Here is a 21,432-nt window from a genome sequence, read left to right as displayed (position 1 = left end):
ACTGGACATAAACCTGTTTCTGTTCTGTCCTGTACTGTCGTCAATAGAAAGTTAGGAAAGTACGACATTTGAAGATAATTGCAGAAACAACAAACACGTCAGCATTACTGCTGCTGTTAGAGCCTCGGCTGTTTAAGCTGCAGTGTGCTCATGCAGACACAGGGGGGCGACCTCCCCCTGCAGATGTCAGCAGCTGTGCTGCTCAGTAAAACATGTTCAGGTACAAAATCAGTGCCAGTTCAATGTTTGTCTGCCATCCTGATATCAGTGGAGCAAACTCAGGCCTGTGGCTCTTACTGCGACTGTTGTGTTTGTGTTGTGGGCACCTGCACATGGAAATGATCGTGTAAGTGAAGCTGGTACGATGGGCTCGCTGCTCCGGGCCACTGAAGACGCAGCTCATGAAGTAAAGTGAGTTTGATGCCTCTGCTCTAAATAAGTCTGAGCGAGTTATGAGATGACGGGAAAATTCAAAACAAACTTCTGGACTTATTTTTAGATTTTTATGAGACGTTTGCTGTTTAATATTAGAATATTTGATCAAAGATATTGTATGATTTGATGCTCGTGTGCAGGCCTGTGCCTCTGCATGAAATGGCCTGTATTTATATAGCGCTTTACTAGTCCCTAAGGACCCCAAAGCACTTTTACACATCCAGTCATCCACACATTCACACACACATTCACACACACATTCACACACTGGTGATGAAGCTACATTGTAGCCACAGCCACCCTGGGGCGCACTGACAGAGGTGAGGCTGCCGGACACTGGCGCCACCGGGCCCTCTGACCACCACCAGTAGGCAACGGGTGAAGTGTCTCGCCCAAGGACACAACGACCGAAACTGTCCAAGCAGGGGCTCGAACCGGCAACCTTCAAAAGGTAGAAAAGTCTTCTCCAGAGGGAAACGCGTCCTTTACTTCAGACAGTAACAGTGCAAAAGTCTTGGTATTAAAATCTGCATGCTGTGGTCCACTAGGTCATGTTTAATTCATTAATGTGTAAATCACTTTAATGTTGCAGCTGCGGATGATGACACATATGCATCATATACAAAACATAAAACATTTAATGTATCCAAAATATCCAAATGAAAAATACTTCAATAAAGAACAAGTGCAGTACTTGAGTAAATGCACTGAGCCGCCGTCCGTCTGTGGTCCTGCTCATGTTCTCGTCACCGGGCAGTGTAACAGTTACTGCAGGACCGGTGAGGACCAGAGGGGGCAGCACCTCCCCAGCTTCCCTCTGCATCCTCATGCAAGCTGCTCGTGGAAAACTCTGGAGAGGAACTTTCTGCACCTGCTGCTTCTTGTTCTGCTTCATTTCTTGGTGCAAATGTTTTTATTTATGGAAAGAAAAACTCAAAGCCAACTCGTGACTCTCGTGTGTGACAAAAGCTGCTTTTGCTTCTTGTGTTTGGGAGCATGATGTGCATGATGCTGCTAACAGCAGGCATAAGTGTAGATGTTTAAATGGTCCACAGCTGGATTTTTTGACCTCTGAGACGTGGCTCCAGCCGGACTCATGACCTGCATGCTGGACAGAGATTTGAACACAGTGTGTAATTTTTCGCTCTTTTCTCGTAGATTTGTTCTGTTTTCTTAGCGGGGAGGACATGTCATTGTGAAGAAATAATGAAGTCTTGAGATGTGCTCGTCAGTGCATTTTGTAAAACGACATTTTCTGCAGAATTCCAGCTTTTTAGGAGTTTTTTGTGTCTTCGTACTTTGCTGATACACGGGCCACTTTGGTCATTTCTCCTCCACTAAATCGGACCTGACACATTCTGAATGCTGAAATGTACTTTGACCTTTTAAAGTTTGTGTTAAAGGTTTTGGCCCGACTCTGTGGGGCCCGCAAATGATCGAGCTAAATAATGTAAAAGTAAACAAGACGGTGGATTTGAAACGATCTGTGTGTCCATCGGAGAGGGAAAGGTCACAGAAAGGTCTCCGCCTGTAAACAAACACACTAAAGGTCTGAGCACCGCACGACTTCACCTTTCATCGACTCTCTGTGACTTTCCTTCTTTCTGCTCAGAAAAGCTGCTTTTGTCTGCTTTTAGTTTTTATTTAGTCTCAGTTTTTATGCAGCAACTCCTCGACTGTGAGACACGTCTCCAGGTGCTGCAGACCAAATAAAACCAACATGTGTGTGAAACACGGAGCTTAGTACATCAGGATGATAGCCTCCCGAGACACGCTGCTCCAAGAAAGCCTCAGGCAGCTGAAGACAGACGTGATGAGGAACAGGAAGAGGAACAAGCGTGGACCATCAAGTCGCTGCATGACAGGCTGAGGAAGAGGCAGACATGAAGAAACCAAGCGTCTACCAAGCGCTAGGAAAGACCAGCTTTAAGATACTTTGATCATGGCAGCACAAAACAAGCCCTAAACTTCCACCACAGCTGCAGCAGTAACATAACAGCAACTGTGCAAACACAATGGAAGATGCGAGCTAGGACAGCAAACACCTGGAAGTTTCCACTAAAGGCGGTTTCTGTGTCTAATATCTAAGAGAAAGTTTGATGTTTGCATGATGTGAAAACACTGATTGCTGGAATATTTCATCACCTGTGGAAATATTGTTAAGATTGAGATCTCTGAGGTCTAAGTCACCATCAGTGACGAGCCCGCCCCTGACAGCCAATAAGAATATGTCATTTCTCTGATTGCCAAGACTTCTCCCACTTCTCTTGGCAATCACAGAACAAAGGAATTAATTATTCCAGCTGACACAAATCAACAGCTATTCACATTTTCTTCCCAAAAGTCAGGTTTGTGTTTCTCTGAAATGTAGTTAGAGAAGGGTCAGACGTTCCTTCAACGATGACTTAAACCAGTTATTGTTTCCAGATCTGTGAGCTTCATGCCAAGCACTGAGGTACGAAGAGTCTGAACTCAGTGTTGTTTAACTAGCCTATCGTGAAACATATTTAAATAGTAATCTGTCATTCTAAAGTTTGCAAAGCTTTTTATTTTTTCACGAGACTTTTCATTTTCCTTGTCTCTCATGCATCTCCTGTTTCTGTAGCTGTTCATATTAAAGACTTAAAATAATCAGACTGTTCCAAACACTCAGTTTCAGACAGTTTTTTTTACCCTACTCTTCTGTATGATGTCATCATGAGCAGTTATCCTTATATGGTCATGATGACCGCCATCCTCAGGTAGAAGAAAGCTGGCTTAAATCTTGATCTTCTCAAATTCTTGATATTTAGAATTGGTGCTATTTCTTAAATTTGTCAGTTCTGTAACATTTTGTATTTTTAGTTCAGTCTGTTATTGTTACTGTCTTGGAGCAACTGCAACACACATACTTTCCTCAGGGATTAATAAAGTATCTGATTCTGATTAAATGGGAGGAGCTTGTTTCAGACAGAATGAGATAAGTTAGGATTATTCTGACCTTTGAATCATGCAAAGCTGCTCTAGCAGAGTCCAAGCACTAAAACACGGAGCTGGAAATGAGCCGAATGGATCAATTTAAATATTGTTCTCACCTTTCACCTTAAAGTACACGTGTTACAATAGAAATGCATTATATTCATAAAAACCATCACGTCTTTATCTCACAGCAGTCGGATCCTGTGTCGTAGCTGTCAGTCGCCTCATCAGTTACACCCGGCCACCAGATCATTAGCGACTAAAGGCCATTTCCGATCCGGCTGCTAACTCACCTGCTCCGTAACACGCCGAACTCTGTGGAGTCAAACTTCAAAAATACAGCAGGAAGCTCCGGGACTCCCTCGGCTTTCTCCAACACAAACAGTCTGCAGCATTTTAACCTGCTGTCAGATTTCTGTATTAAGATCAAGTCCACTGACTGGAAAACCAAATTGTAACAGCATGTCTGACCTGCTTCCATGTGTTTGTGATCTTTTCTTCTTTCTTGTTTGTTCATATTGGTAATAATATTGTTTTTAAAAGCATAACGCCTTCAAAATAAAGTCACACTCATGAAACATTGACTTTCCTCCATCTTGGACCCACAGACCGCTGTTAATACTCCTGACTCTGAGCTGGAGGCCTTTATAACTCACCTCCACTTAAAACGAATTAATCTGGAACAGCAGAGCCTCCACGCGATGAAGCTGGACTGGAGCTGGGCCCTAATGTTCAAGAAGATATGATGAAGCATCATAACGAAACCTCTAAACTGTTACAAAATATCCAGATTTTAGTCGTAAAGCTTCTAAGACTGCAGGACCAAAGTGAACAGCTTAAAACATAAAACACTGAATATTCACTACGTCTGATGAACAAAAACAACAAAGCCACTGTGGAAATGTTTTAGTTGGTGCATTAAAACCTGAGGAGCAAGGAAAGGAGACGAGGAAGGAGGAGAGAGAGGTCAAAGAGTGGATGACCTCATTGAGAGGCGACCAAAGAAGACATGAAAAGGAAGAAAAGATGGAGAGGAAAGTGTGGCAAGTGAGGAAGTGATGGCTGCCCGGTGTGTGTGTGTGTGTGTGTGTGTGTGTGTGTGTGTGTGTGTGAGAGAGGGGGTGGGTGGGTGGGTAAAGGTAGAGGAACAGAGGAGAGTGAAGAAAGAAGTGAAGGAGGAGAGAGGAGAGGCTTAGTGGGACGAGTGTCAATCCAGCCTGAGAGAGCCGTCAGTCTGAGAGGAAAACAGAACGAATGAGTGTGAGAACGAACGACAGAACCGCCGCCTGAATATTCATGAAGCACTGAGATTTCCCAGCAGTGTGTGTGTGTGCTCACACTGCTGCCTCGTACATGTTTATTCATAAATCATCTCATGTTTATTCATATTGGATTATGTAAACAAGTAAGTAGGCGTATTCAGACACACACAGGTCCTACTGGTCAACCTTTAAACACACACACACACACACGTCGGGTATTCATATCTTGTAGGGACATCAAATAGACATAATGCTTTCCCTAGCCCCTCCCCCTAACCCTGACCCTAAACCTAACCATAACCTAACTGTAACCCTGACACTAAAACCACATTTTGACTCTCAAAAATGCCTTCAAACTTGTGAGGACCTGGATTTTGGTCCCCATAAAGATATGAATACACACACACACACACACACACTGCACCTGATTCTTTGGAGATAAGGTCGAGAGCAGGGTCAGAGGAGAATCGGGACTGTGACAAACTCAGTGTTGGTCACTGAAATCATCAGAAAGACCTTAAACAGCTTCTTATGTAACAAAGAGGCTTAAAGAGCCTGAAACCTGAATATTAGAGCTCTCATGTTGATGTCTGAATTGTTTTTGTGCTGAAACATGATCTGTCCAACAGAGCTGCTCGGAAATGATCTGATGAAATTCACCCTCCTCATGTAACACAGGTGTAACACACAATCTTTGTGTGCCTGAAAACTGTCAGAAGTGTTTGTTTCAAGTTTCTTTATATAAAAGATTTTATTGGTAAGTAATGAATCGATCGTTTAAACGATCAGACAGGAAGTGTCAACAGTCAGACCCGGGGACAGCAGGAAGAAAGAAAAGAGGAGCACAGAGGCCAAAACAAACCGCAGAGACGCAAGTTAATGACATACAAGCACATGGTGTCCACAAAGCCAAGCGTGGACTTTTATCATGGAAGCACAAATAAGCCAGAGAGAAGTGCTTTACTGGAGTCGTGTGATAGATGAGGATTCTGCATCATTTCTCTGTTCTCAGCTCTCACTTTGAAGCCTAAACGGCTCCCTGAGTGCAAACTTAGAGAGTTAGAGAACTCGTCCTTGTTGATTTCTCTCAACTCGTGTGAATGAGTGCGTGTGATGTCGCCCCGGAGCTCCATCAACGTTCAGCCTTTCTGCAGCAGGCACGAGTTTTTGCACACACTGCAGCTCGACTGAGACGTGTTGAGTCTCATCTGAAGCACCAGCACCGCACCTCCACCTTCCCATCCTCCCTTCTCCCCTCTCAACATCTATTTCCGTCTCCTCCATCCAACCCTGTCCACTCGTCCTCCTCTCCTGCAGAATAGCAATGTCTTTGTAGTCTTTGAAGTGGACGTGCATCTTTCCCAACCAATCAGAGACAAGAGAGTGAGACCGTGACTGGGAGCCGAACAGAAACTGGAGGAGAAAGTGATGTGAGATGAAAAGGGAAGGAGTCCTCGTCCTCTGAAAAGCCAGAGACAGAACCCGAGTGCGAAATAACGTATAAAGTCATAAATTATTCCGTGTGTTGGTTCCCTCAGGGACATTAACGCTCTTACTTAGGACTTCATATTCCAGTCAGGCCATCGTGGAGCGTTACCAGCTCCCCTCGGCTCCACGAACCCTCTGCCCTCACCTCCTGCTTACGGCGATGTGGAGGAAGATGAAAGACAGCGTGGCAAATGACCTCCAGCTCCTGTCAGCTCCAGTAAGAAGATGAATATCTCAGATTTTCTTTGATTTGCACATATATTAAACTAAATAAAATCCAGATAATGGAAATAAACAGGCGGGACTGAAGAAAACAAGATGCCAGGGCTACTCTGTCTCCGTTCTCTCTTCACTGCAGAAAACTTTGTATTAAAAAGAAAGAAATAGATTTGAAGTGGATGTTTTTTCTCCCCGGGGCAGAGATTGAAAACCGACACAGCGGACGAGTAGCAAATTAATCCTTTTCCTCTCGGACTGAATCCATCTCCTGTGCCGATCTCTGTATTGTGAGAGTATCCTCTGTTCCATCTTCGTATCATCTCTGAGAACCGACACACGACGTTTGGCCTTGCAAACAGAAATAGTTCAGGATGGCTCTGCCGGTGATATCCCTGCTTATCTTCAGTGTCCATTCACTCCAGCAGAAAGGCAACACACAGATAACACCAGTGGCACGAACGATCGCTCATCGGTTTGTGAAGTCACATTTAGTCAGGATTTCTACAAGCTTAAAACACCTCAATGCAGCCTGGACTTAAATTACATAGCAGCACTTATGTTAGCACACAGACTGTATTTAAAAGATGGACACACCCACAGTGAGCATGTTTTTCAGAGCCAGACCATATTTGGATTACTGCTGAGCAGCAGACTATTATAAAACTAGAATTGACCTTTGATGGACCAACAACAGCACCAGCAGCTCAGACGTGGTGGAGGAACTGGACATTTTAACATGGGAGGGTTGACTGCTTCCGGTGGTCATTAGAGGAACTGCAGCTTCTGGATCTATGGTGTGATTCAGCGTTGCTTCATTTTTACATCAAACCGACGTTAAACAGCTTAAAGTGAGAGCGCTGACCTGACCTTTAGTCTGAGGATGTGTTGATTTCCTTTGTGCTCAAACTAAAGCTTCAGTGAGGGTGAAAGAAAAGCTTCTTGTTAAATATGAAGTCTTGCTGGTGATGAGTTCAGTGACCCTCACGCTGATCGCACTGGGAGCGCAGTCAGCCTGGCACTCAGCACATGGCTGCACACTTACAGTAAGACTCTGTGGCAAAGAGCCTCTGCTAAATGCCTCCACTGTAAACATTATGTAACGCCGGCCTTTAGAGAGTCTAACCGCACACTGACCGTCTGAACCAAGCTGCAAATGAACTTAGCCGAGCAGAGAGGCGAATGAAACAAATTCTGTTTACTTTACATTTTTATTTGTTGAAACTTGTCGTGTTGAACGCAGCTGAGCTCCACTGCCTTCATGTAGGGATTCAGTGAAATTAGCTAAATGCAAGCTCAGAGAAATGAAAAACATTATTTAATTAACAAACATGAAGCCAACATGATGAAGCGGTGTGAGGAAAAACTAAGTACTAACTATGTCATGATTCAGCAGTTTGCAGAGCCAGCATCAGCAGCAATAACTTGAAGTAATCAGCCTCCACATGGTCGTAGATGCTCTGCAGCGCCGTTTCACGCGGCTCTGTGTGGTTATGGACTTTGATTCTTTTTCAGCCATCCTGTTGGAGATTGGCTGCTGCTTGGAGTCGCTGTCCTGTTGTATGATCCAACTTCAGCTACGTTGTGGCCTCACGTTTGAGGAGTTCACGGTTGATTTCATGTCTGCAAGGTACAAATCATCGCCACCTCCCTGCTGATGCTTAGTAGACGTGTGTTCTGAGTGATTGGCTATATTTGTGCACATTGTTCCAGAGGTGGTTTGTTCAGATGCAGCTATGCAGAGCTACACCATGCTGAGATGTTCTTAGAGAGAGCAGCTGTAGCTCAGGAGAGAAGGTCGTCTGTTGGTGGTTTGATCCTTGGCTGCTCCAGTCTCTGTGCCAGTTTACCATTTAGGGCAAGATACCAAGCCCCAGTTGCTCTGCGGTGCGTTCACTGCAGTATGAACATGTGCGAATGAGGCCTGCTGTATGAAGCGCTTTGAGTGCTCAAGTAGAATTTACAAAGCGCTCTATAAAAGCCAGTTTATCAAGCTCTCTGCATCCCTGCCAAACAAGCCAATGGTAAATGGCCTGTATTTATATAGCGCTTTACTAGTCCCTAAGGACCCCAAAGCGCTTTACATATCCAGTCATCCACCCACACACACTGGTGATGGCAGCTACATTGTAGCCACAGCCACCCTGGGGCGCACTGACAGAGGCGAGGCTGCCGGACACTGGCGCCACCAGGCCCTCTGACCACCACCAGTAGGCAACGGGTGAAGTGTCTTGCCCAAAGACACAACGACCAAGACTGTCCAAGCCGGGGCTCGAACCGACAACCTTCCGATTACAAGGCGAACTCCCAACTCTTGAGCCACGATCGCCCCACAATACTCTGTTTCTAACTGTGCTGCCATGAACTCGAACATTTAACATGCTGAGTGAGGCCGGTAGAGTCTGAGATGGAGCTCTGGGGCAGTTTCCTAGTTTCTGTGAGCATTGGGGGGAATTTGCCGGGACGTCCACTTCCAGGAAGACAGTTGGATGTTTTTCAGTTGTGAATAATTGAATATTTTAGAATGATGGACTTCAGATGGGGGCGGCACGGTGGTTAGCACTGTTGCCGCACAGCAAGAAGGTCCTGAGTTCAATTCCACCATCAGGCCGGGGTCTTTCTGTGTGGAGTTTGCATGTTCTCCCCGTGTTTGCGTGGGTTCCCTCCGGGTACTCCGGCTTCCTCCCACCATCCAAAGACATGCAGCTTGTGGGGATAGGTTAATTGATTAATCCAAATTGCCACTAGGTGTGAATGTGAGTGTGAATGGTTGTCTGTCTCTGTGTGTTGGCCCTGCGACAGACTGGCGACCTGTCCAGGGTGTACCCCGCCCCTTGCCCCATGACAGCTGGGATAGGCTCCAGCACCCCCCACGACCCTGAAAATGAGAAGTGGAAGCGAATGGATGGACTTCAGATTGTTTTTAATGACTTTATAACTTTTCGTTAAGCATGGAGGTGCTCCAACTGCTGCTGATCATTTAATGAGTGCATTTGATTAGCAGTGCCTGGCTGCTAATTACCCTGAACTCCTGTGGAAGCACAGGACCTGATATGTAAAACCTGGGAGCTGAAAGAGTCTGTTTCTTTGTGCTGCACCAGTCTTTTGATTGTAATGTTGCAGGTTGCACACCTGAGTGGAACCAGTCAGAAATCCCAGCCCGAGAGAATCCGGAGCGGAAACAGGAAGCTCGTTTTCTCCGCCTCACAGATTACTGGGATTGCTCTCTCATGCACTTTTTATTTGTTATCACATTCATAGAAGGTTTTAATAATGATGATGTGTGAATGAGTGTGTGTTCAGGCAAAATGTGTGAAGAAAGGAAGCAGAGAAACTCCCACGCCACAGAGCTGTGGAAAATTTACATTTTCTCTCGCCCCTCTCTCTCTTCTCTCGCTTTTATCTTTTTCTCTTTCTGGTTTTGCATCATTCTTCTTTCACTGGGTTGATTTTCATTTTCTCTGCGTGTCTGAAGCTTTTATTTTGTGCAAACTGTTGCCTGTCAAACTATCATAGTAATCATTGTAAATGTTAACATCGAAGCGTTTTGTTAGGTCGGGCTGCGGAGCCGAGGATTAGGACACGGCGCCTTCATGTCACAGCGACCACAGAGGAAGCAGCAGGTGTTACTGATAGTTATTAACATTGATCGGTTTCTGCTGCGACGGTCAGAATAGATGTCAGGAAGATGAAAGCAGCGATCGCTGGTGCAGACGACATTTCCTGGACACACTTTGGGTCTCTTAGAACCAACTGAGCAGCATTTAGACACCACGGCCGACCTGAGTGTTGCTGCTGACCATGTACATCAGCGTCTGATGGCTGCTTTCAAGAGGATAACACACCACGTCATAAAGATCATCACAGGCTGGTGTCTTAAACACGACAGTGAAATCTCTGAGGAATGTTTCTTCATCTATTACATGAAGTCAGCTGAAAGGCCGAGTAACGGTTAAAAGCAGAGCTGTGAGCGACTCGATGAGCAACTCAGAAACCGAATCCAAGTAGCTGAAGGCTCTTCGGACTCACTGACGAGTTTGGACCTGAGACCAGTGCGGCCTTTCAGCTCGCACTGTGACATCACAGTTGGCCACTGCGTGTAAGCTGACATGAGAAGTGATGTCATGAATGCTTCCTGTCGCTGACATGATGGGATTTCTTCCTCAAGTGTTAGAGTTAGTGTTCGAAGCCTGAGAGCTGAGACCGATTTAGATGTTCCTCTGTCAGTTTGTTTAAAGCACACAACACACACACACACACACACACACACACAACGTGCTCATTAGCCATGTATGGTGTATGTGTGCCAGAAGTCATTTGTTTGTCTTTAAGCAGCTAAACTCTCTTTTATCCAGCTGATAATACAACGATTAGCATCTCAAAACCACAAAAGAGCTTTTTAATCAAACCTCAGGCTCTCACACACACACACACACACACACACACTCTCACAAACACACACCCCGAGTATGTGCGTGTGATGATTACAAAGACGATATGTGTGTGTGTGTGTGTGTGTGTGTGTGCACTGACTGGTAGTTTACACAGAAATGTGCCAAGCAGCTCATTTGCTGGTTTTATATATAAACGTATATACGTGTGTGCAGATGGTAAAGGACTCTGTCTGCTCCAGTTTGACTCTGAACCTCTGATGAAATCATTTCTACATTTCGACCTTAAGATGCTCGTCACTCAGCATCTCTCAGCTCAGATGTTTCATATTCTAGCAGTGTGCCTAATATTTTGCATGCACTATAGCATCATATTATCCCACTTTGCAGCTTATTTGTGGTTCCTTGAGTGTGAAGAATGGGAGTCCCATGATGCACCGAGCACTTATTCTCCACTCACTGTGGTCCCCGTGCATTATATGCTACTGCTTGACTCTTTATGCTCTCATTTTTTCTTTTCTATTTTCCCTCAACCTCCAACCGGTGGCTGCCTCTTGCTTGATACTGTGGGAGTTCTTCCTGTTAAAACGAGAGGTAACCTCGTGCTTGTTCCTCAGATATTTTATGGTCTTTACCTTGCAAAGTGTCATGAGGTGGCTGCGAAAGAGCACCAGATAAATAAAACGTAATTGATGTGAACTACTTCTGAAAAGGGCATGGCTGTGCATCCTGCAGCATCCCCCCCCCTCCAGATATATTTTATGAATTAAGACATCCTTTAATGTGACACTGAAATTGATCTCTGAGTCACAGTCGGGATGACAGAGGGTACAAACTTTCCAAAACCCAAATGAAACGGTAAACTAATGTAGTTTATGCAGTGAGACAAACTGATCGAATGTGTGGCACAAACAGAGCCTCTAAAATAAAATTATAATATTTGTACTTTGGCAAAACATTTGCTTGATGCTGCATCATAAAAACACATAAGACAGGATTGATGCCACTGACAACCAGGAATGGAGGAGGAGCTTATTGACGTGATTTCAGAGTGCGACAGCTGATCAACAACATTTCAGTTCAATTTGTTTTCCATACCAGCAAATCACAAGAACAGTCACCTCGAGGCGCTTTATCTGCTAAGGACCTTAAAATAATACAGAGAAAACCCAACAATCACATGACCCCCAGCGAGCGAGCACTTTGGCGACAGTGGGAAGGAAAAACTCTCTTTTAACAGGAAGAAACCTCCGACAGTTTAATAAACGTAAAGCAGCCAAAGAGGAAACAAACATGAACAGGAATATGTGGAAAAGCTTAATCACACATTGGTCATGAGAAAGTGACTGTGGGCGTGGTCTGCGGTGCCGCTGCAGGAGAGGGGGACGCACCTGCAATCACGCGTCGTCAGCTCAAAGTGTGGACTCACTCCTATTATTGTTGTTGGTGATGTGTTCGGCTGACGGCTGAAAAGCTGCAGCCGTGTGTGCTGATAAAAGAACAGCATGGAAATGTCGCCGTGTCATTGTTACAGTGACCGGCGCTCTGCTGCAGACTGATTGTAATATTTTCTCTTTTCTTTCTTGTCAGACCCTCCAGCAGGACCCTTACTGCTAAATTAGTGTTTTTCAGTGCTGATTGCAAACAGTGGGGCTCGAAGCTCTGCACAAATTTCCTTTTCTTCTCTCATTTACTTTTTCTCAATGAAAACTTGCAAGAAAATGGAGCAAATCAACATTTATTCATTTGGATCTCCGTCAGCCGCTAGTTATTCTGGACTAATTGTAGTTTTTCCAAGAACTAATTTGACACACTTAACTACCGCTATTAATCAACCGAAACAAGCAACAAAGCTTCTGTGTTTATGAGATTTTGATGAATTCAACATGGAACACGACTTGGCCTGACGGGAAGAGGTACAGAGCTTTCAAAGACTCCCTCTCATGAGAATGACTGTGCTTCTGCTTGGTTCTGCGGTGGTTCTGCTTGGTTCTGATGTGGTTCTGCTTGGTTCTGTGGTGGTTCTGCAGTGGTTCTGCTTGGTTCTGCGGTGGTTCTGCTTAGTTCTGATGTGGTTCTGCTTGGTTCTGCTGTGCTTCTGCTTGGTTCTGCGGTGGTTCTGCTTGGTTCTGATGTGGTTCTGCTTGGTTCTGCAGTGGTTCTGCTGTGGTTCTGCTGTGGTTCTGCTTGGTTCTGATGTGCTTCTGCTTGGTTCTGCAGTGGTTCTGATGTGGTTCTGCTTGGTTCTGATGTGGTTCTGCTTGGTTCTGCTTGGTTCTGATGTGCTTCTGCTTGGTTCTGATGTGGTTCTGCTTGGTTCTGCTTGGTTCTGATGTGCTTCTGCTTGGTTCTGATGTGGTTCTGCTTGGTTCTGCAGTGGTTCTGATGTGGTTCTGCTTGGTTCTGATGTGGTTCTGCTTGGTTCTGCTTGGTTCTGATGTGCTTCTGCTTGGTTCTGATGTGGTTCTGCTTGGTTCTGCTTGGTTCTGATGTGCTTCTGCTTGGTTCTGATGTGGTTCTGCTTGGTTCTGCAGTGGTTCTGATGTGGTTCTGCTTGGTTCTGATGTGCTTCTGCTTGGTTCTGATGTGGTTCTGCTTGGTTCTGCTTGGGGACTTTTTTTTTTGTCATCGCTAAAATAAGTCCCATCATCATCATCGTCCGTGCATACAGCTGCAGAATCTCGTTTCTTTAGGATTTGGTTTCTTTTGCAAATATCTTCGCTCTGTTTGCAAATGGGACAATGTACGTCTTCATAATCCAAGTCTTCCACTTCATCCCGAAGTTTTTAAGGTGTTCTCAAACCTGAGGACATATGCAATATGCAGTATCTAAGGGCATGCACCGGAGATGTGTACCTCCATATCCTATCGTGAAAAAAAAGACCAGAGTGGATAAATTCAGGGACAGTCTCATAATAAATCCAAGAGTATACCATCTGTTTAATCAATCACAGATCAGAGAAGAAGGTGTAAAAGTTTTAACATGACCTTAGAACATGAAACTGTCACGAAGTTAGAAAGCATCTACCTTTGAATAAAAAGCTGTCAACAAGGAGCTTCATATCTCATCATCAACACACCACTTCAACAGTTTCTCTCCTGCTGAGCCTTTTTAAAAACATTTATGACAGGTACAGAAATCACAGAATGAAGTTTCTCAGAAAAGAGAGAAGCTATTCTGTGATCGTCCATCATAACCTCACCTCCTGTTTGAGGAGCAGCTGCTCTACTCCGAGTTCCCTCTCGATGCCTGAGTGTGTCACCCTTAACTCGTTTACAGTCCCGCCTTTGTGCTTTCTGAGAGTCATCCTGCATGTAGACAGGTCTGAGAGCTGAACGTTGACTGGCTGAATGTGGAGTCATTTTTTTCTGGGAAGAAAACAATGTCAGGCAGAATATTTAGACTGTGTCTGTGAATTGTCGGTGAATTTCTGGCAGTTATTGCTCCCAAAGCCATTTGGCAGAACTGCACCAGTGTTTCTTTCTTTGGAAATATCTGGAGGGGTCACATGTTCTCGACACCACACAATGGTATAAATCAGGTACCTGTCAAAAACATTATGCCTAAATACCCTGTGGAGGAAACTGAAGTTCTGAATTTCAGGTTTGAAAGTACATCAAGTGGTAAATCTGGGTCTTTTTCCGCACTTGGTTCCCTCTTCAATACAACATCGTTGTCAGGTCAGTCCACCCGTACCTTCATTTTTACATTTAATATTGAAACCAACTTGGAGATCAGTCAAACAAATGGCCTGGATGGAACAATCTACAACTTCCCAGCAGAGAACCAGAGATCTCAGCAGCTCCACACCCAATCCTGCCTCGCTCCTGCTCCTCAAGGTTGTTCATCAGCATCACGTGTTGCTAAGGGATGTTTACACCAGAAGCTACTAAAACATGTGTCAACCAGAAAAATTGCAGAATAGCTGCTGGTGATGCAAAGTGGTTGATCCCGAGTTAGACTTTTCTCAAGTCTGAGGCCAGCGAGTGCATCAATTACCCGTGAATTGATTCACATGTGGACGGGACTTTAGAGATCGCTTCTTGCCCGTCCCGTGGCAAGACCTGAAATCATCAGGAAAAAGAAATCTGAATATTTAATTAATCCTAGAGCAGGGATTAGTCAAAATAAATTAAACAAAGATAAAATCGGTCAGGTGTCACAGGAGGAGTGAGTCTTTCACTGAACATGCTCGTGTGACTGGAGAAGGTCTGAAGGATTAATGCTCTCTGTAACTCATCAGAGTCAAGCTTCTCACCCTCAGTGTTGCTGGATGTATGGATCTGTTTGTTCAGTCTGTTGTTATCTGCTACCTTCAGTCTGCTAGCGCAGCACAGCACAGCGCTGGCCACTGCAGACTCATAAAGCATCCTGAAGCACCGTCTGGCAGATGTTATAGAACTGTTTCATAAAATAGAGACCGCACTGGCTTTGGCGCTTCATTTAGAGGGCGTCTGTGTAGTCCACTTTGTTTATTTGAGTTTTTATTTTATTAATATTAACACAATTAAATGAATGCAAATGAAGCTCAAGCTAAATACATACAGCGGGTCATTTAATGGAAGTGTTAGCAGGATTGGCAGCTAGTGGCAGCTTTGAGCTTTGCAGGGGTTCGTCACCCTCAGGCCTCAGAAGCTTACCACTGTGGAAGAATCATGATGATTTAAATGAGCTCTGCTTCTTTTCAAAACCTTTTTCCTATTCAGCTTTAAAGGGGGAAACATACTTACCTAGGCCCGCATTCTTTTTAATGATCAGCAGGGGGCGACTCGTGTAGTTTTAAAGTCTGCCCACTGTGACATAAACATGATCCTAATTCCTCTAGGCTCAAATGCTACAACATGGTCTTCATTTATGAATTAGTTTCCAGATTAGTGTCCAGATGGACGATGAAGCTGCTCTGCAAAGACACCAGTCACTAACATATGCACTGAAAACGGAGCGCCTTCAAAGATGGGAGTTTCCATGTATCACTCTGCATATGCTGAGTCGTGCTAAATGTATAAAAAAACCGAAGCTCGGACGTTTCTGCAATTTGCACTGAAATCCTTCTTTGTTTAAACTGTGAAGTGATGTGAAACCAAGAGTAGCCAATTATCTCTGACAGCGAGGAAACAGTGCGAGGGGAAGAAGAAACCTAAACGAGGACGGTGCTTCCTTTTATTTTTTACATTTTTTGTTTAGTTTTGATTTTCATTAAGAAGAAAATAATTTACTTAAAAATGAGAGGAAACAATTTCACAGGATTTCGAGTTAATGCGAGGACAGGTGACAGAGATTTCATGCTTGGAAATGTGTGTGTGTGTGTGTGTGTGTGGACTCCAGTGGTCCAGACCTCTTTTAGACAGCAAACAAGTCATTCATTATTCAAAACGAGCTCCCTCTCTCTTCGCTCACCGTCCTTCCTCTCCGCCTCATCAGTTGTTTGTCAGCTGTGTAGTTGTCAAAACTTCTCCAGATAAACAGATAAATCCGGCGCCTTCGAATCTTATTGATCATCGGAGAAGGTCACGCGGGACGCTCGATGCGTGTTCACGAAACACTTCCTGCCAGTGAGTGGTGTCTTTGTTCTCTCCGGCTCTCCTCTGAAGTGTTTCCTCCTCTGGCTCTGCCTCACGCCGCTGCTTCTGTTCAGCACAGACACTGAGTCACTTCACAGTAAATTGGATTTCCTGAACTCTGATTAGTTTGTGTTGTAATTGAGTTTGTGGATGAGACGTCTTTCTCTCATCCAACCTTATTTCAGACCAGTGCTGTGCCCGTGTGGCCCATTAGGTTTGGGTTTGTTTAAGCTGTGTGTTAAAGACAAATATCAGAAACCAGACGATGTTACATTTAAAGCAAGACTCATGAATTCTGGAACAGCAGCTGCTGCCATGACAGTAGACGAGAACTCTATGAAAACAAAGCACAGCCAATGATCTGGTGGAAGTCAACAGGCTGAAGCCACGCCCCTTTAAGCCAAGTTACTTCTGATTGGTTCCCCTTGTAAACAGACTATATCACTACATGCACACACATTTATACATGCAGCAGCTTTAACACCTGTTACCTGTGACTACCTGACTCATGAATACCGAGTCCTCCTTTCACTACTATGCTGATGATACTGAAACATTTCATCCTCTTCAGTCCCAACAAGTCCAGGCTGGATGGCATCATCACAGAGCATTAAGAGCTGGAAAGCACACAACGTCCTTCAGCTGAATGAGGATGAAACTGAAATTGTTCTCTTCAGTGGATGAAAGCAGCTTTTTCTGTGCCCCGTATCCAAAATTAAGCCTTTTCTTTCTTTGAGAGAACACGAAATTATCAATCATGCCCTCATTTCCTCCCACTTGGACTACTGCAGCTCATTCCACACTGGCCTCAGACCAGTCCTCGCTATTAAAATGTTGCTGTTAGGCTCCTCGCAGGCACCTGCTTTGGCTTCTCTCCACTAACTGCCAGGACTGATTTCGAGATCCTCCTGTTTGTCCACTAAACCCTTCACAGCTCTCCTGTCAAACTCCTGCTCAGCCTCCAGACCCTCAGGTCAGCTGATTGGATCCTTCTGACTCCGCCCCCTCTGCGGAAACAGCTTTACGGACACATCTTTGTATTTTAAAACTGTTACATTTTTTTTATCCATCGTTATTTACGTCTGTCTGATTTGCTTATTGTGTCCTTTTCAGCCGCTGCTGTGCATGTTTAGCACCTACTAACTTGTATTTTATTTATTTCATTTCTATCCTCCTATATATTTTATCCATTCTGTTTTTTGTGCAGCACTTTGGTCAAAGGGAGTTCTTTTTAAATGTGAATAAATTTGAGTTGAGTCATTACTATTTTTACAGCACGTGTGGCTCGGGTCGCTCGTGTCGTCGGGCACTTGTCATTTTGTTAAGCTTTGTGACTGCAGCAAAATCTGTTCACAAATAAGCAGAAGGATGACTTCTGTGATTTTAAGTCCAAGTTATTATCCTGATTAGTCAGCTCGGTGTGTCTGAACACAGCGGACCCTTCACACGTAGAAAGAAGAAGTTTGAAACCAGCTCGAACAATAAAGTTTGACCTGAGATTAAATCATGGAAGGCAAACAGAAAACAGCTGATGTGAACAGAGATTAATGAAGCACAAAGTCAGGGGCAGGTTTGAAGGGCTTGCTGTTGTCTAAAACAATAATCTATAGCATCCATAGCATGAATATTTGCAGCAGATCATCAGGCTGCTTGGATTTGTCAGGTTTTGTGGATATTTTGATTTGAGCAGAAATCTTCAACCCTCTGCAGGAATCATTGGCCAGCTTCAGTATTTCTCAGTGTGGTGTTACGCCACAGGGGAGCCTCAATAAGGCTTCATTAATTCAACTTTCACTTTAGAGGAAGCTATTAAGTAATCAAGGGTTACGCTTGTTCCTAACAAGAGCTAATCAGGAGGAAATTATTGTTTCTCCATCTATGTGCTGTCGGTCTAATGTGCGTGCTGCTCATTTTTATGACTCCTGCAGAGTTCTTTTTCACAGCAAGCACAAACAGAGTCAGGAGCCGTATTTACCCAGTGCATGAAGTGGATTAATTAGATCATTTTCTTTTTTCTATTCTGATGAAGAATGTGTGCAGTACGCGAGCAGAACTGAACCTTATTCCCAGTTTCTTTGTGCTGCATGTGGGGGGAAAATTAGTTCTCTGAGGCTCATTGTCTGTGACAGATCGGCGACCTGTCGAGGGTGAATCCCGCCTCTCAGCAGCTGGGATAGGCTCCACCCCCCGCGACCCTGAATTAGATAAGTGGAAGAGAATAGATGGAAGCGTTTTCTTCTGCTTATCTGAAGGTTCAGGTTGCGTTAGCACCAGACTAAACAGCTGAGATATACAATCTCCAAAGCTGGCTCCGGGTCTAATGTGGGCGGGAGCTCCTCGGGAGCTTTTTAAGCAGTGGCCAATAAAAATATTGGGGTGGGGCACCAAAAACAAAGTTTCCAGTTTTATTATGCTGTTGTCAGATATATGTTACTTAAAAATATGGAAAAAATGAGAAAAAGGCCGGCTGGCAAATGTGCCCCACCCGAGGTGCCCCTAGTGGCGCCCCTGACTGTGGGGTCTCCACCTGTGCTGGGGAGGCTTCTGGAAGTGTGCGAGCTCCTTACATTTATGAGCTCTGCTGGACTACAGAAGAAGATCCTCATTCTTGCATCAGAGCTCATGATCAGAGATGAGGACCGGATCGTGGCCTGACTGATAATCACAGCCTTTGTCAGTCCAGTACAACGAACGAGTTCTGCAGATAAAACATAAACCCAGCATCACTGTGACGCTCCACCGTCACTGCACTCGTGCAGAAACTCCCTCGCTTGGGCTACCAAGTCTGATCCTGTCCAGAGGCAGCGATACTTTTCCTTCATAGCACAGATCGCAGCACAGCCGAGGAGGAACTCCTTCCTGCTACCACACGTAATGTTGGGAGGTGAGGCTCTACATCCACGTAAAGCTGGATTCCTTAATGAGAGGCAGCGTTCACCATGTTTTGGTAAATTATTATTTTTAATAAATGTAAACAAACTTTCTAAGCGCAGCCTCTAAGAGCTATTTATTTTCCTTCAACTGTTATTATCCATGAAAGACATTTGCCTCCATCTTTACCTCCTCCTCCTCCCATTTCATTCTGTTTTCACCAAAATAAAAATCTGATGTTCTTTCAGTTTGATTTTCCTTGAATCAAACCCAGACACCTATTATTGATGACACCATGGAAGTACGTTTCCCCTTCCCCTCTCTGTCAGCCGTCTCTTCTTCTTCTCTGTCTGTAAACCTTTCTGTCCACTCAGTCACATCAGCAGCTGTTAACAGGAGCTCATAATCCCCCCCGAGCTAAACTCCGACACATAAAGGCGGCGAGGGGCTCCATAGCAGCCGGCAGGAGAGCAAACCTCGCTCCGTCTCGGTCTCCATTGAGTCATCAGCGGGTCTTTGTGTTGTCATGGTGACCCCCACCAATCGCAGCATTGTTTCCCACCGTGGTGATTGACAGGATGGCATGGTAACTCGTGGCAACAGGTTGTCACAGTGGGGGATGATGCAGTTTTGGGAGAGGGGGAGGTGTGCTCGCGGTATTGTTTTATTGTTTTGTTCCATCCTTTCGACTTGTGACCGGGACAAGAAAGGGTTAATGTGATTTCTGAGGCCACGTCACACTCGTCCCGCAGGTTCTCATGGCCATTAAATCCAGTTTTGCTCTAAAGTGAAAAACGAATTCTCCAATTTCACGCCTTTTTAATGACATAATTATTGGAGATGGTTGAACTTTGGTGGCTCGGTGTGACAAAGCAAAGCAACAGCGGTTTCATCAAAGGTTACAGACTTTGATTCAAACAGTCTAATCTCTGTGGCTTTGTGAGGATTTAAAGGTTCCAACAGAAGATGACAGAATACAAATGAATGCTTTTTTATAGTAAAACATTCAAATCATTCAGTTTAAGCCTTAGTGCTGATTTAAAGTGGGTCAGAGTGAATGAATTATACACAGTAATGTGTACAACAAAGAGCAGTCACCTCAGTTTGAAATGATTTATTACAGGAGAAGATTGTTTACCATCCTCACAAACATGATGCAGATAGAAACTGTGAGTGATGAGTAAACATGCCTGAGCCTCCACATGTATTCAGAGCAGCGTGCACGGACCTGCAGAGGCAGAGCAGGAAATCGAAGCTTAAACGGACGACTAAAATAGGAAGGCGTGTTTGGTATACGAGATGAGATCAAAAAGTTCTGTAAGCAGGTCCAAAAGCTGGACCTGATTTAAAATTTCACAACCAAGATCATCTTCTTAGTTTTATTTCTAGAGGACGTACAAACAGTTCTTTCTGGACTCTGTATCTCCCTGCTAGAAAGAAAAGATAAAGACCATCCATCACTCTGGCTCAGGTGCTCGAGATCCCAACCTGCTCTCAGCCCTGGATGCTTCATCAAAGCTGCCGGCGTGGTGTCGTATGAGGCGTCCTCGTGGCTAAACCTGATCACTGAAGAGCAGGTGACAAAGAGGGATGCACACCTGGATCTGTGGGCTGGTAAACCTGGAAGAGTGTGCCACCACCTCCCCTCCAACTTCCCCTTTGTGAACATCTGTTAACATCTGTTAATGTGGCTCAGGAGGCATCTCACATGTTGGAGATCCACAGTATGTTACAGACCTATTGCCTCTGAGGTCCACTATTATTTTTATTTTTATTATTTATTGCGTGTGTTTTCATGTTTAGTCTTTATATTTTGGTGTCTTGGGAGCGAGATAACTTTTTATACATTTTCTTTCTGTCAGCTTCTTTTAAAAACATTTTAATGCACTTTGTGTTTAAAAATGATCTGATTGTTTTACTGAACAACGCGTGATCTGCGAGGGACCACAGGCAGCCCTGCGCCCATGGCGAGCACCAACAAAAGGCCTGTTTTTAATAGATTGGTTCCTCTCAGCCTGTTGTGTTATCCACATTGATTTTGTCCATCTGCAGTGTCAACAGTGCGATGTGTTCGGGGTCGGGCTTTACAGCCTCGGATGTTCACCGGCACGAAACACAACAGAGGGATTTGTAGATTTATTGATTTTCTCCTGAGAGCTTCTCGTGCGTAAAAAACCCTCCTGTCCCCTGTTCAATACAGCCTGATCGGAGTGTGTGTGTGTGTGTGTGTGTGTGTGTGTGTGTGTCCT

At 44.6% G+C, this 21,432-nt stretch overlaps 1 long non-coding RNA gene across 1 annotated transcript; it reads right to left on the bottom strand.

Moving 5' to 3' along the window:
* Positions 1-13,959: 13,959 nt before the first annotated feature.
* LOC146551294 (uncharacterized) lies at positions 13,960-17,265 on the bottom strand. The gene is made up of 3 exons (XR_014890210.1): positions 16,804-17,265; positions 16,149-16,378; positions 13,960-14,119 (listed from the first exon to the last, which is right to left on the bottom strand). It is a non-coding gene; the product is annotated as an uncharacterized LOC146551294 (long non-coding RNA).
* Between the last annotated feature and the right edge of the window lie 4,167 nt (positions 17,266-21,432).

This window comes from Mchenga conophoros, linkage group LG20, assembly GCF_057382185.1.
Source record: "Mchenga conophoros isolate Kocher_MC1m ecotype Shallow Benthic linkage group LG20, M_conophoros_male_GT1.1, whole genome shotgun sequence".
Classification (NCBI taxonomy): Eukaryota; Metazoa; Chordata; class Actinopteri; order Cichliformes; family Cichlidae; genus Mchenga; species Mchenga conophoros.
The sequence above is the reverse complement of the archived record's forward strand: the minus strand, read 5'-3'. Positions and strand labels throughout refer to the sequence as shown.